This window comes from Lissotriton helveticus, chromosome 5_1 (genome assembly GCF_964261635.1).
Source record: "Lissotriton helveticus chromosome 5_1, aLisHel1.1, whole genome shotgun sequence".
NCBI lineage: Eukaryota > Metazoa > Chordata > Amphibia > Caudata > Salamandridae > Lissotriton > Lissotriton helveticus.
Genome location: NC_136065.1, coordinates 1,315,531,170 through 1,315,543,235, shown reverse-complemented (window position 1 = coordinate 1,315,543,235; position 12,066 = coordinate 1,315,531,170). Strand labels below are relative to the sequence as shown.

Sequence of the window (12,066 nt, the reverse complement as noted above, 5' to 3'; positions counted from 1 at the left end):
GGAATGATTATTGTGAATTGTTGTATGTCTTTGCATTGCTCTATTCCAGAATTCATGAGTGCTGACCTTTTAACAACAATTGTCAAAGAGTGACCATTTGAAAAGTACTGCACAAATCGTGTGAGTAACAATATATGTTTGTTAGTCCTGACGAAAGCTTCACAGACCCCTCGGGCCTAAGGAGCTGAAACATGTCGACAATCTTTTTACAATACCATTAGATCCAGTAACTCGATCTTCCTTAGTATCAACATATTTTATACCAGCGGAAACTCACCCCCCATTAAAATAGTTTGGGTGTTTCTTCCCCCTTTTTAATAATTTTTTCCTTTTTTTCATAAAATTTATTTTGACACCATTTTGTGGGAAAAAATCCTCTATCTCTGACACTGCACTTGAGACCAGAGGTGCCTCTGGCTGAGGCCGGCAACTATCACAAATTGGAACACCCCATGATAATTCCCATAACTTCAATGTGGGGCGGATGAAACATATATACCGCACTCCTAACAACATTGAGTTTTTGAGGGTATTCTAATCACTTTTCCTAAACCAACGGTCGAAAAGCGTTACACGTGTCCTTTTTCACTTTTGATTATTTTTGAACGATAATAAATACCTGTCCTCCTATGAAGAGCTTGTTCTCTACTATTAGAGGTCTAGCTACGTTGCTGAGTGATGTGAAGGGCAGGCCATGGCATAGCTTGGGGGGGGTGTTTGGGGTGGTAAACCACCCACATAAATGTGTTCTGTAGTAATTAGTTACACTGCTCTCCCTTTCCACTACCTCTTAAGCCCCATCATATCTTGCTTTTTGGATAATGTGCGTTAACAAGGTATGCGACGATGATTGTTGGGAAACCTGAAGTTAACCCCACTAGTGATATTGACTAAGCTAGGCCCCTGAAAAAACTTAGTCAAGTTTGAGCTAAAAACTTCCGAATATGCACAAAGCGGTCAAAGCCAAGCGTTAGCATAAACAAGGAGTATACATTGATACCCCTTACTTACTGGCTGAGTTGTAAAATGTGAAACCAGAGCTTCTCAATAAATCACAGCTTCAATGGTTAAAATATGTGATTTTAGACAAATATTTGATTTCAACAAGAAATCCTTTTTTTATCACGTTAAATTGCAAGTTCTTCTCAATGCAATGAAACTACGTGATGTATAAATGTCAGCACTTCTGCAAATTAGAAATGCTTTAGATTTGAAGAAACGTATTCATATTTTGCGATGTTTGTATGATTTTCGAAGCAAAACATTTTGATCCTCAGCACTACCCATTAATTTGCTGGCTTGTATGCTTTTTGGAGCTTCTAAGTCTCCCATATCTCAGTTGTTCCCTGGCCTAGGACTGAAGGGGGGCCACTGAGGGCATCTGCTCCCTATGCCGCAGCCCCTACAACAGGGGCTGCAAGGCGTGTGTTACACCCACCTGAGTCGGGGTGCCTTCATCAATACTGCTGAATGAATGTTGGTGTGTAATTTTACTTCAATTGAAGGGGATGTGCTTTGTATGGCCAGGTTCCCAGCAGGTTTTTATGTCCCACTAATTTCCTAATTAACCAGCTGCTTCTGAGCAAACAGGAGGCTGTTGTGTAACTAAGGCACAACAAGGTTCTCAGTGTTCAAGTGATGTCAGTTGCCACGGCCGCTTTTGACACGGTTGACCATAAGATCCTGGTCAACCGTGTCGAAAAGATGGGCGTGCAAGGCCTGGCAAAAGATCTGCTGGCATCTTTTTTAGCAGAGAGAACCCAGGCAGTCATACTGGGCCAGTTTGAATCCGCTGAGCTATCACTGCCATGTGGGGTACCTCAAGGTTCATCCCTGAGTCCGACACTATTTAATATATACGTGTCGGACCTTGCCAACACCATCAAAGCGCACGGGATGAACCTTACCTCATATGCGGATGATACACAGCTGATACTGGCTGTCAGAAATGATGGGGAAACAGTGGCAGAAAATTTCAAGACAGGAATGCTGGCCATTGGAAAATGGATGTCAGCAAACTGTCTGAAATTAAATTCCGACAAAACCGAGGTGGTCACTTTTGGCCACCTCAGCCCTAGCTGGTCCCCAACCTGGTGGCCATCATCTTTTGGAGTAGCGCCCAAACCAGTCACGAAAGTGAGAAATTTAGGAGTCATATTTGATGACAACCTTAATTTCATGGCCCACGCCAATCAGACAGCCTCCACGGCTTTTTACAAGCTACGCCTGGTGAGGAAGATTCTCCCTTTTCTTCCAACAAATGTGGGAAAGACACTGATTAGCGCTTTGGTCCTATCAGCACTGGACTACTGCAATGGACTGTTTGCAAACGCCCAAGTTAGGATAATTAAGAAAATGCAAACAGTCCAAAATGCAGCAGCCAGACTTCTCCTTAACATTCCTAAATTCAAACCTATAGCAGAGTCATTGAGGAGTCTTCACTGGCTTCCGGTCAGGAACCGAATTAAATTCAAGACTTTATGTCTCGTCTATAAGGCACTTCACCGTCAAGCGCCGCAATTTCTGTGTGATCACCTGGTTCCATATACCCCCTCTCGAACGCTACGATCTGCAGGACAGAATGACCTAGTAGTGCCACGGACTAGGCTGGTCAACTGGGGAGACAGACGTTTCCTAGTTGCCGCCCCAAGATTGTGGAATACTCTTCCACAACCGATAAGATCAAGTCCAAACCTAATGTGTTTTAGGAAGAAATTGAAAACCTGGCTTTTCAACCTCTGAAAACTTTTCCAAGCTCCTATAGGAGGGTAACACAGTATAGCGCCGAGATGCCTGCGGGTAATTGTTCGCGCTCAATAAATGCTAAAAAATAAATAAAAATAAATAAATATTAAGCCAGGTGTTTAGATTGGGTTGGGGGGGAGTATTTACAATAAAATGTCTGAATTTGGTGTTATTCCAAAATGGGTAACTCCACGCTCTGAAATTATTTTAAATGCAGGGATGTGCTATATTTACAAAAATACAGCTCACACTTCCATTTTGCCTTGCGTTGATGCTAAAAAAGCTGCCTAGCGCCATCGCATGCACCCTTGCACCATAGTAAAAGAGAAAAGTAAGGGATAAATCAATAATTTCTCGTCGTATTTCCATCCCAAGACCAGGTTTTACCTGGCTTTAGTTTTTGGTGCTGCCCCATTCTTGTAAATATAGGGCTGTGTCAAAAAGTGGTATGTCTACTGCAACACATATTGCACGTGCTTTTCACGCTAAGCGAAGAGCGAATAGGGGCTTTATTTACAAGGTGATGCTTTGTAAATAGGAAGGGGATGTCACCCCAAGACCATCACTAAAAGTAACGTTCTGGTGGCAATATCCCCATGAAAATATGCCTCGCGTGTCTCCAACCTTTTCTATAATAGGAGCTACTTGTGGTCAATGAAAATCATCCAGAGCTACTAATATTAGTGCTGTAATAACCTCCTCAGACAGGATCACATAGGTGGGCACCCTATGGAAGATTATTGACAATCACCTCAGTAGGGGTTGCAAGCAGTCATCACTTTGGTGCATCAGCGAGGGTCGCTAGAAGCGCTGTTAAAAAGGCGTTGTTACCTTGAATTCCTTTACATGGGTAATACATAGGAGCCATATATACAGTGCCCATGGCACCAAGGTAACAGTATAAAGTTTAACTGTGTACATTACACTTGCTGTCCTCTTCCTGGTTTCTACTTTCTCTCCCAACTTCTCTCTTTGCTCCTGGTGCCTTGAAATACCTTGGTCGGGTGGCTCAGTGGAATAGTGCGTCATGGTCACATGTTCTAATTATGGCGGGTCCACTCAACCATTCACCCGTCTGAGGTCAAGAAAATGAGTACCATTATTTATTTATTTATTTATTTTAATGTTTTATAGAGCGCGAACTTGACCCGTGAGGGTATCAGAGCGCTTTACACAGTTACACGGTAAACAGGCAACAAAGCAACAGAAAACTCAAGTACAGAAATATAAGGGGTTTGGGTAGGGATAGGGAAGCTGAGGAGCATAGGATACAGTTATAGTTTTCCAGTAGAAGCAGAACCAAAGCGCAACGATAAACATGTTATTCAGCGGCAAGATACCCTTGGGTGAACGTGCACTTTACAGATGCATGTTATGTTGAAGTTACATGTGGTCGGCATATAATGATTTGTGCATGAGACCACTAGGAACAACTTATTTAAGTATTCTATAGCATTTACCACGCTGTCTACAGTCTCCAAATCTGTCTTTGCTCCTGTTGCCTTGAGGTGCATGTGGTTTGCACATGGTGCAGATATATGGGAGCTCCCTTGCCCCAAATGCCTTTCATTCCCTTTTTTTCCAAGAAGGCCCCACTCCAGCTTTTTTCCCCCAGCAAGCTGCATCAGAAGTCTTTTCCCGTAGTCCTACGGGGCTCACAGTGGTCACTTTCTACCCTTAGAAGCATGTGATGGAATGGATGAGATGGGGCATGGTTTATGGTGTGCACAGCTGTATTGCCCTACCAAGCAACGCCAATTTCATTGCTTTCTGCATGCTGGCAATGAGTCAGATTATTGCAGTTCCATAGGGATCCACCTACCAGTATATTTTATGAATTATATTTCCTTAAGCAGATACTGGATGATTATGTATTTCCTTAATGGCCTTCAGTGGATGCCTAAGCACTTCTTTGTAGTCCAGAATCCACGCATATTAGATATAAATTGCACCAGGTCAGTGTACTTTTTGTGATGCTTTTCTCCAATTAAATATACTGTGAATCAGTTTGATATGCTTTGTATTTTTTTATATCTAACAGGACATAATCATGGTTTCATTCAACTTCCTATTTTTCATTTGCGATTGTTCTGTGTGTGTTGGAAAAGATGGAGACTTTCTGCTTTTAGACAATCCCAGTAAAGTTCTTTGTAAATGGCTGGTCAAAAATATAGATGAAACTGGTTGGCCAATTACCGAAGAGAGAGATTTTAAAGCTATGATTCTTTTCCAATCATCTGGTAAGCACAATAAGTAAACCTTTATATTAAGTTTGCAACTGCAGGATGATGGTACAAATGAGCAACATGATTCAGTAAAATCTACATTTGGCAACAAATGAATCCAATAATGGTCACTAAAAATGAACATGCATGTCTCACATAGGCCTTGCATTGCTCTCCAGAAACAAATGTAACACTTATGAAAAGGGCTAAAATGTTTAGCTTGTGGCACTACTATAAGGCAGCCATTTGTGGATAAACTATTATATTTATGCAACTTTTTTCAGGAGGTTTAATTTCAGGCTTATGAGGTGTACTGTCTATTAAGGAAAACTGACTTTGTTATGGATAGATTGTACATTTGTCCTTTAATATAAATATCTGTTTATTTATGTATTCTGGCTAGCGCATGAAGATATATTGCAAGTAATCAATGTGTTTTTATCCCTGTTTTGAAGTTTATATATAAATATATATTTTTTAATTTGTTTTAGTGAAGAAACAGTGTTTTATGATTCAAAATACTTTTGAAGACTTACTTGCAAGCTATCCTGGCACAACGGAGGGTCTAAAGCAAGTGTTACTTCAAAGGACACAGGAAGAAAAGCAGTTGATAATGGACTGTGGCAATCAGGGAAGCGCTGGAGGACTTAAGAGAGTGTTAACGTGAACTCAAAGAGGAAGAAATTGCCGAGAAAAGATGCAAGGACAAAAAGCCAAGCAGAGTGGACAGGTTATATATAAGAGTTGCAAACCAGGCTGATGCAGAGAGCACATCTTCTCGGCCTGGTGATGCAAGTTCGCGAATGAATTTGCAGAAACTTGAAAACCTGGCCCTTTTAGCAGAGATGGCTAGTGTCCTTCATCCAAAATCTACAAGTTAGTATGATGCAGTAGAACGTGAAAATGAACTTGTCTTGGAGTTCCCACTTAAATCTAAATATAAAGGACAAAAACCTGCCACCCTTTCACCACCTCACCTGTTAATACCCCCAAAAACTATTTCCTTCACAAGAGCTGGCTGTTTAGAGCAATGGAGTAAAACCTACTAGACCCTGCACACAAGATCCCAAAATAAAGGTACACTTGGCAACACATATTTTGGCAACACAAGGTTTTGAGGCTCACGGCTCGCAGTCACACAGTGACTTTCCATCTGCAGCAATAGCTGTGGATGTGAACCATACCCTTTGCCATGATGACCCATTTGCAAGCAATGAAAGCTGTGACCTTAATGTAAGCAGAGCTAATTGAGTGCTGCCATTACATACATTTGCATATTGGTATGCCTGTATGCCAGCCTTTTTCCCTTGGAGAACATATCATGCCTTTTGCTGCCAAAACCACATAACTTCTACCTGTTATCTCTGGGAAAAGCCTTGATACTTATTAAAACATAGAATTAATATGGTGCATTCATTTCCTCAACAATAAGGCACATATACCTACCTATTAAAAAGTTGAATAAACAAATGGAAAACTGTTTGACATGATCAGTATAAATGATGGCCTAATGGTTGCTTTTCTTTTCTTACCCCTCAGGGCAATGAAGAATCATTTCACTTGATGATGGGGGAAAGTCCATCATTCAACACTGGGGTAATGTTTTATTATTTTTTTAAGTTAAATAGGAACTTGCATTTCCACTTGTATGACCTAATTATGATTTGCTTTCTCTCTAAGGAAATGGTATATAACTCCTTGTCCATAATTAATCAAAATGAAAGCTATTCTGTTGGCCCTGGTTCCTGTCTGAATAAGGAGTGTGAAGGGTTACAAGCCGAAATTCCAACACTGAATATGTGCGTGCTTGATATTCCACTTTCCACGTAAACCTCAACAAATTCCCATTAATAATTCATTTTTCCACCCAAACACATGCATCGCCAAAAAGTATGCTTGTTATGTGTATATTGTATTTATTATCTGCTACCTATAACAACTGTATTTATTTCATTATAGCACAGTTGCAAGGCACTTGCAATAGGGAGTTGGCTACACAGCATTTGCAAGCTGTGCTGTGTGCTTTGACCAATTCAAGGAACTTAACAGATACAGCAGCATAAAATATATGCAGTCGACCGTTCACAGTACAACAGGTACATGCTATCTTTGCCACTCTTTTAGTACAGTTAAAGTTTATATAGGACAAGCCTTGTAGATTTCCTGCACGAGGACTTCAAAATCTTTCTGCATGCAATGTTTTTAAATATGGCTGCTTTATACTCCTGGAGCTAACCTAGCAAATATTACATTGTTAACCATGTATAGATGTCAAATCAAAATAAAAAAAGCACTCTCTTCCTGTATATATTATTTAGTATCTAACCTCACTTGATGGCAAATAGTTAATAGTTGTGTTATAATGCAGACTGAAATACAGCAGTTGGTGAAGGACTCAAATGATCCTTCACGGTTCAGAGATATTCTTGTTCCAAAGAAAAAATTGCACAAACTCTTGGAAGAAGCCAAGGCAGCTTGAGACCGTGAAGGTTTTCCTCCCAATGGTATAAGCAAAATACTTTTTTCTGCAAAAGAACTTGCATATGCAAAAGGTGTGTTAGAAATGGGATCCCTGGCTGGCCAGGGCTTAATAATAATAATATTAATAATAATAGGCAGGTTTATAAAGCGCCTGGTTACGCTCAACGGCGTGTCCCCGCGCTATGTTGGGTGGTAGCGGCAGAACCCTCGCATCTTGCGCCAAAGTCAGTCAGAAACCACCATTCCTAAGTCAGGGCAAGGAAGTTACCCGCCAAGATAACCTCTGCTCTCCACCTTGGTAGCTTGACACGAGCAGTCAGGCTTATCTCGGAGGCGATGTGTAAAGCGTTTGCGCGCGCACCCAGCAACAACACCCAAGGCCCACCACAAAGGAAACTCCACACAAGGGTATATATAAAAAATAGTCTTTGTATTATACCACAAACATTAGATAAAAAACATATACTTTACAAGGTGCCGTGGGCACGGGCAGAATTTACAGGGGATAGGTGTACAGGACAGGGCCACATGGACCACTGTCAGGAATCAGCACGTTTAGAACTCACTTAGAATATCACATAGAATATAAAATTACTGTAGCATAAAATAACACATGTAGCACACAACCAGTAACCACTGGGAATAGGCGAGTACCACCTACGCAACCCTAAACACTTTAGGAAAATACTACGCAGGGAACCAGGACCTCACTAGCAACACCTGTACTAGCAAGAACAACCACCTAAGTATCACAATACCTGTAGGGGTATAAGCACATTACACATGATGCATCACAACACATTCAGAGGTGTAGGGAAGGAAAACACATGATGCATGACATACATTCAGTGGTGTAAGAACAAGGCACATGACGCATCAAAACACATTCAGAGGTGCAGGGAAAGATCACAATTGCGCAAAACTCACATGAGCCACCACCTGTGGCAGTCCCTGGGCCAACTGGCCTCTCTAGGGCTAGGACGCCCTGTGTCCCAAAGTCAGGGGGGCCTAAACGTGGCAGCTTCCCACTAAGTGCTGGGCAGCTGTGAAGATAATGATGGGGCCAATCACAACGTGGGAGCCTCGTGGCTCTAGCAACAACTATGCCCCGGGTGGAGCCTCGTGGGCTCAAGCAACAATGCGGGTTAAACAAACAAACTGGCACTCAAGAGCCTCTCTGGGCTCGTAAAACAAATATGGGCTGTGAGCCTCTCTGGGCTCTAAAACAACTGTGGGGCCTTGGAGCCTCGGGGCTCCGAATTACCAATGCTCCGGGGAGCCTTCGCGGCTCTCACAATCAAATGCCCCCACGAGCCTCGTGGGCTCTCAATCAACTGTGCCCCCGGAGCCCCTCGGACTCGCCAACAACTGGGCCGCTTGGAGCCTCTCCGGGCTTGGAGAACAAATGGCCCCTTCTACGTCGGAGTCCCTCTCGGGGGACTCGAAACAAATGTGGCCTTCAAGAGCCACGGGGGCCCGTGGACAATTTATGCCCCCCACGAGCCTCTCGGGCTCGTCAACAATTAGGCCTGGTCGGTGGAGTCCCTCTCGGGGGACTCGGCAACAAATGAGGCCCCACGGCCTCTCAGCCAGACGGCACTCGCACTGGAGCGGAGGGGCGGGCACCGGCAATGTGCCCTGACGCCCCCCTCTCCTTCTTGTCACTCACCGGCTGTCTGCAGCGCTCCGGTCACTGCGGGGGGGAAGGCACCGGCCGGGTCCAGCAGCATGCAGGGCTCTCCTTCCGCACTGGAGCCCCGCCTGCCTCTACGCCGGTTCTCCTCTCCTCTGCTGTCGGCCAATAGCAGCGCGGGTCGCCTGGCGAGCCTCCCGCGGCCTTAACCAATGGCAGCGCTGCTCCCTGGGTGATGTCAGCGGCTGCACTCTCTCGGCCCCGGTGCTGCGGCGGTGATTTCACGGGCAAGATGCGGGGTGAAAAATGCCGGGTGGGCACCGGCCAAAGCAAAGAAGGCGCTTTCAGGCACCAGAGGGCATTAAACGCGCTCCCAAGCGCTGAAGGGCAAGAAAAAGCGCTCTCAAGCGCTGTAAGTAAAATAAAGCGCTCCCAAGCGCTAAAGGCAATCGAAAGCACTCCCAGGCGCTTAGAGGAAAATAAAGTCCAGCAAAGTTCTTTTAGGCAGGCAGGGGGGCAAGGCTGGGCCCAGAGCCAACTCACTGGGCCTCCAGGCAGGGAGGCAGTCACCAGTGGCGGTCCTCCTGGCGCCCAGCAGCAGCAGCCCCCCCCTCAGCAAAAGGATCCTGGAAGAGAACAACATTCATGGGGACACAGCCCCTTTTTATACAGGTAAATCCTTTGTTTGTAGGTGCAGGGTGAGCGAGAAACCAGTCGCAGCTGGTTTTGGAGTACTTTGTTTTCCCCAGCCACCCTTTCCATTCACCAGGCATGCTAGCGTCATTAGACGCACCACAGGGGGCGGAGCCAGCATTGTGTGGGGAAAGCCCAGCCCTATTCAGGACCCAGGTGCACTCCTCCCTCACATCACTCATGCTAATCTCTCCATTCACCACCGGGCAGACCCATCCAGACTCTTGGAGCCAGGCTCCAGCCAATCACACGCCAGTACACTCACTGCACACACACACACCAATGTCTAGAAGTGGCACTTCCACACTAGACACATACAAGCCGCATATCTCATTGCGCAGCATTCAATCTCACGAGTTCGCACATACCAAACTCGAGCCTGCACTCCTCACACATCAGGAATTAACATGGACACACACATTCCCCATGCACTCCTATGGGAGGGCAGGCCAGCCTCACTACACGCACGCACTTTACTCTGGGACACAGGGAAAAAGTGCGCAGAGACCAAGAATCACTACCACAGATCACATACTAAAAGCAAAAAGATTAGGGGTGAACCTGCCAGAAGGGCCAAGTCCAACAAGGTGTAACAAACGCTCATGCTGTAACTGCTGTCCTTGATGAGAAGGTTGATGCATTATTTGGTAAGATATTACAGATGTTCAAATTAACATTCAGTCGATCTTGGATTGTAAAAATGCATTATTATACATTGTGTTAAGTTATGTTTGCATATGTGGTCTTGTATCATATAATTGTACGATGACTCCATCATTACTTAACAGCTGTCTGTAAATGAGCAAGAAGAGCAGTGGGGGCGGCTTGTCATTTATTACCAGTTTGTGCTACAAATGGCATGCAAATCTGGCGCAAAGCCTTGTGTTGGGATTTCATTTCTAAATCTGTAGGTCCAGTAGAGGGGCTCCAACTGGATGAATGGGTGATAGCAAACTGAACTTATAAAATACTGTGCTCGCAGCTTTTATTTGGACCTGATCAACTCTCCTAATAATTAAATCAGTTGGTCCTGTTCCTAGAACTTGGTTGTAAACTCATATTTTGATTTCTGGTCACTATGCTAGTTTCTTAGACTGTTTTCAAAATATGAATATTGCAAGTAGAGTTCAGACTCACCGTGGTTGCCTCCATGATGGTTTCGTAAAGAAATCTGGCACGGATTTCTTTGTTTGCAGCGGAAGCGTGACAGCGTCTAGTGAACATGACTATGGCATATGTTTGTTTCAATGCCTCTACATTGGTACAGTCTTTCTTCCAAGTACCCCAGCATTTCAAAAGGGGGTCAGAGGCAAAGAAGACAGACTGCTACTTTGGGCTAGAACTGTCATTAGGAACCAGGGGCTAAACACCAGTTATGAGGTGGTGCTTTGTGTTCAATTTCTGTTGTCAGTCACGTTTGCTCTTTTAGAATTATCACATTTAGTGCAGATTTCGAGCTACAGAAAAGTACCCCTGCTCTTAGCCATGCCCACTCTTACTGCCCTAAGTGTTATATGAACTTTTGGAGGGGACCCAACTTTTTATCATCTGGGGTCTCATTGCACAAATATTAAGACCTTTGTTGAAGGTGGACATTTCTGTCCTCTTCCTGAAACTACAACATATTTCCTGAATCCACAACTTGCTGCTTCACTTTTAAGTTCATAAAAGGATTTTTTCTGTCTTCAATTTCTGCCCCCCTTTTCACCAATGCCTTACTCTCACCTGTGCCTCTTTGATTAAGTGCCCTTATTATTACACTTATGAACCCTTGTAACACTAACCATATATCATCTGGCACACTATATGAAATAATGGAATTGGAACTTTTTAAAGGCAGCCCAGCCCTATTAAAAACCAAAAATAGTGGTGGTAACATGATACTGATGTATGTTATTTTGTTTTTCCAGAGTTCTCGAAGTCTGTCCGCAGTGCCACTGGCTGGCCACCACTGGACAACAGAAGTATGAGAAGGCTATAAAGATTTGCAATGGTAGAAGAGGATTAAGGAAAACTCTGAATCTAGAATCAAACAACGAAGTTGCTGGTTTTCGTTAAGCCATTTGTGCTTGTTGCAGTAGTCTGGCCTTTTTTCCTTCCATTTTTTCCTGGACTTTTTTTTCCTGGACTTTTTCTCTTGTTTGGTATCCTGGCATCTATGGGGTCAAATATGTGCTTTAGAGAAATAAAATTACATGTTGACACATCCATTTTGATCATTTTCCTTTAACCACTGTTTTGTTTAGTCTTTTCTCACTGGTCACCATGTCAAACAGCTTCAGATAATGC

The 12,066-nt window shown here is 43.7% G+C and overlaps 1 pseudogene; it reads left to right on the top strand.

Annotated features, from left to right (window-relative positions):
• The first annotated feature begins 4,795 nt into the window (after positions 1 to 4,795).
• Positions 4,796 to 11,835, top strand: LOC144753599 (uncharacterized; annotated as a pseudogene).
• The last annotated feature ends 231 nt before the right edge of the window (positions 11,836 to 12,066 follow it).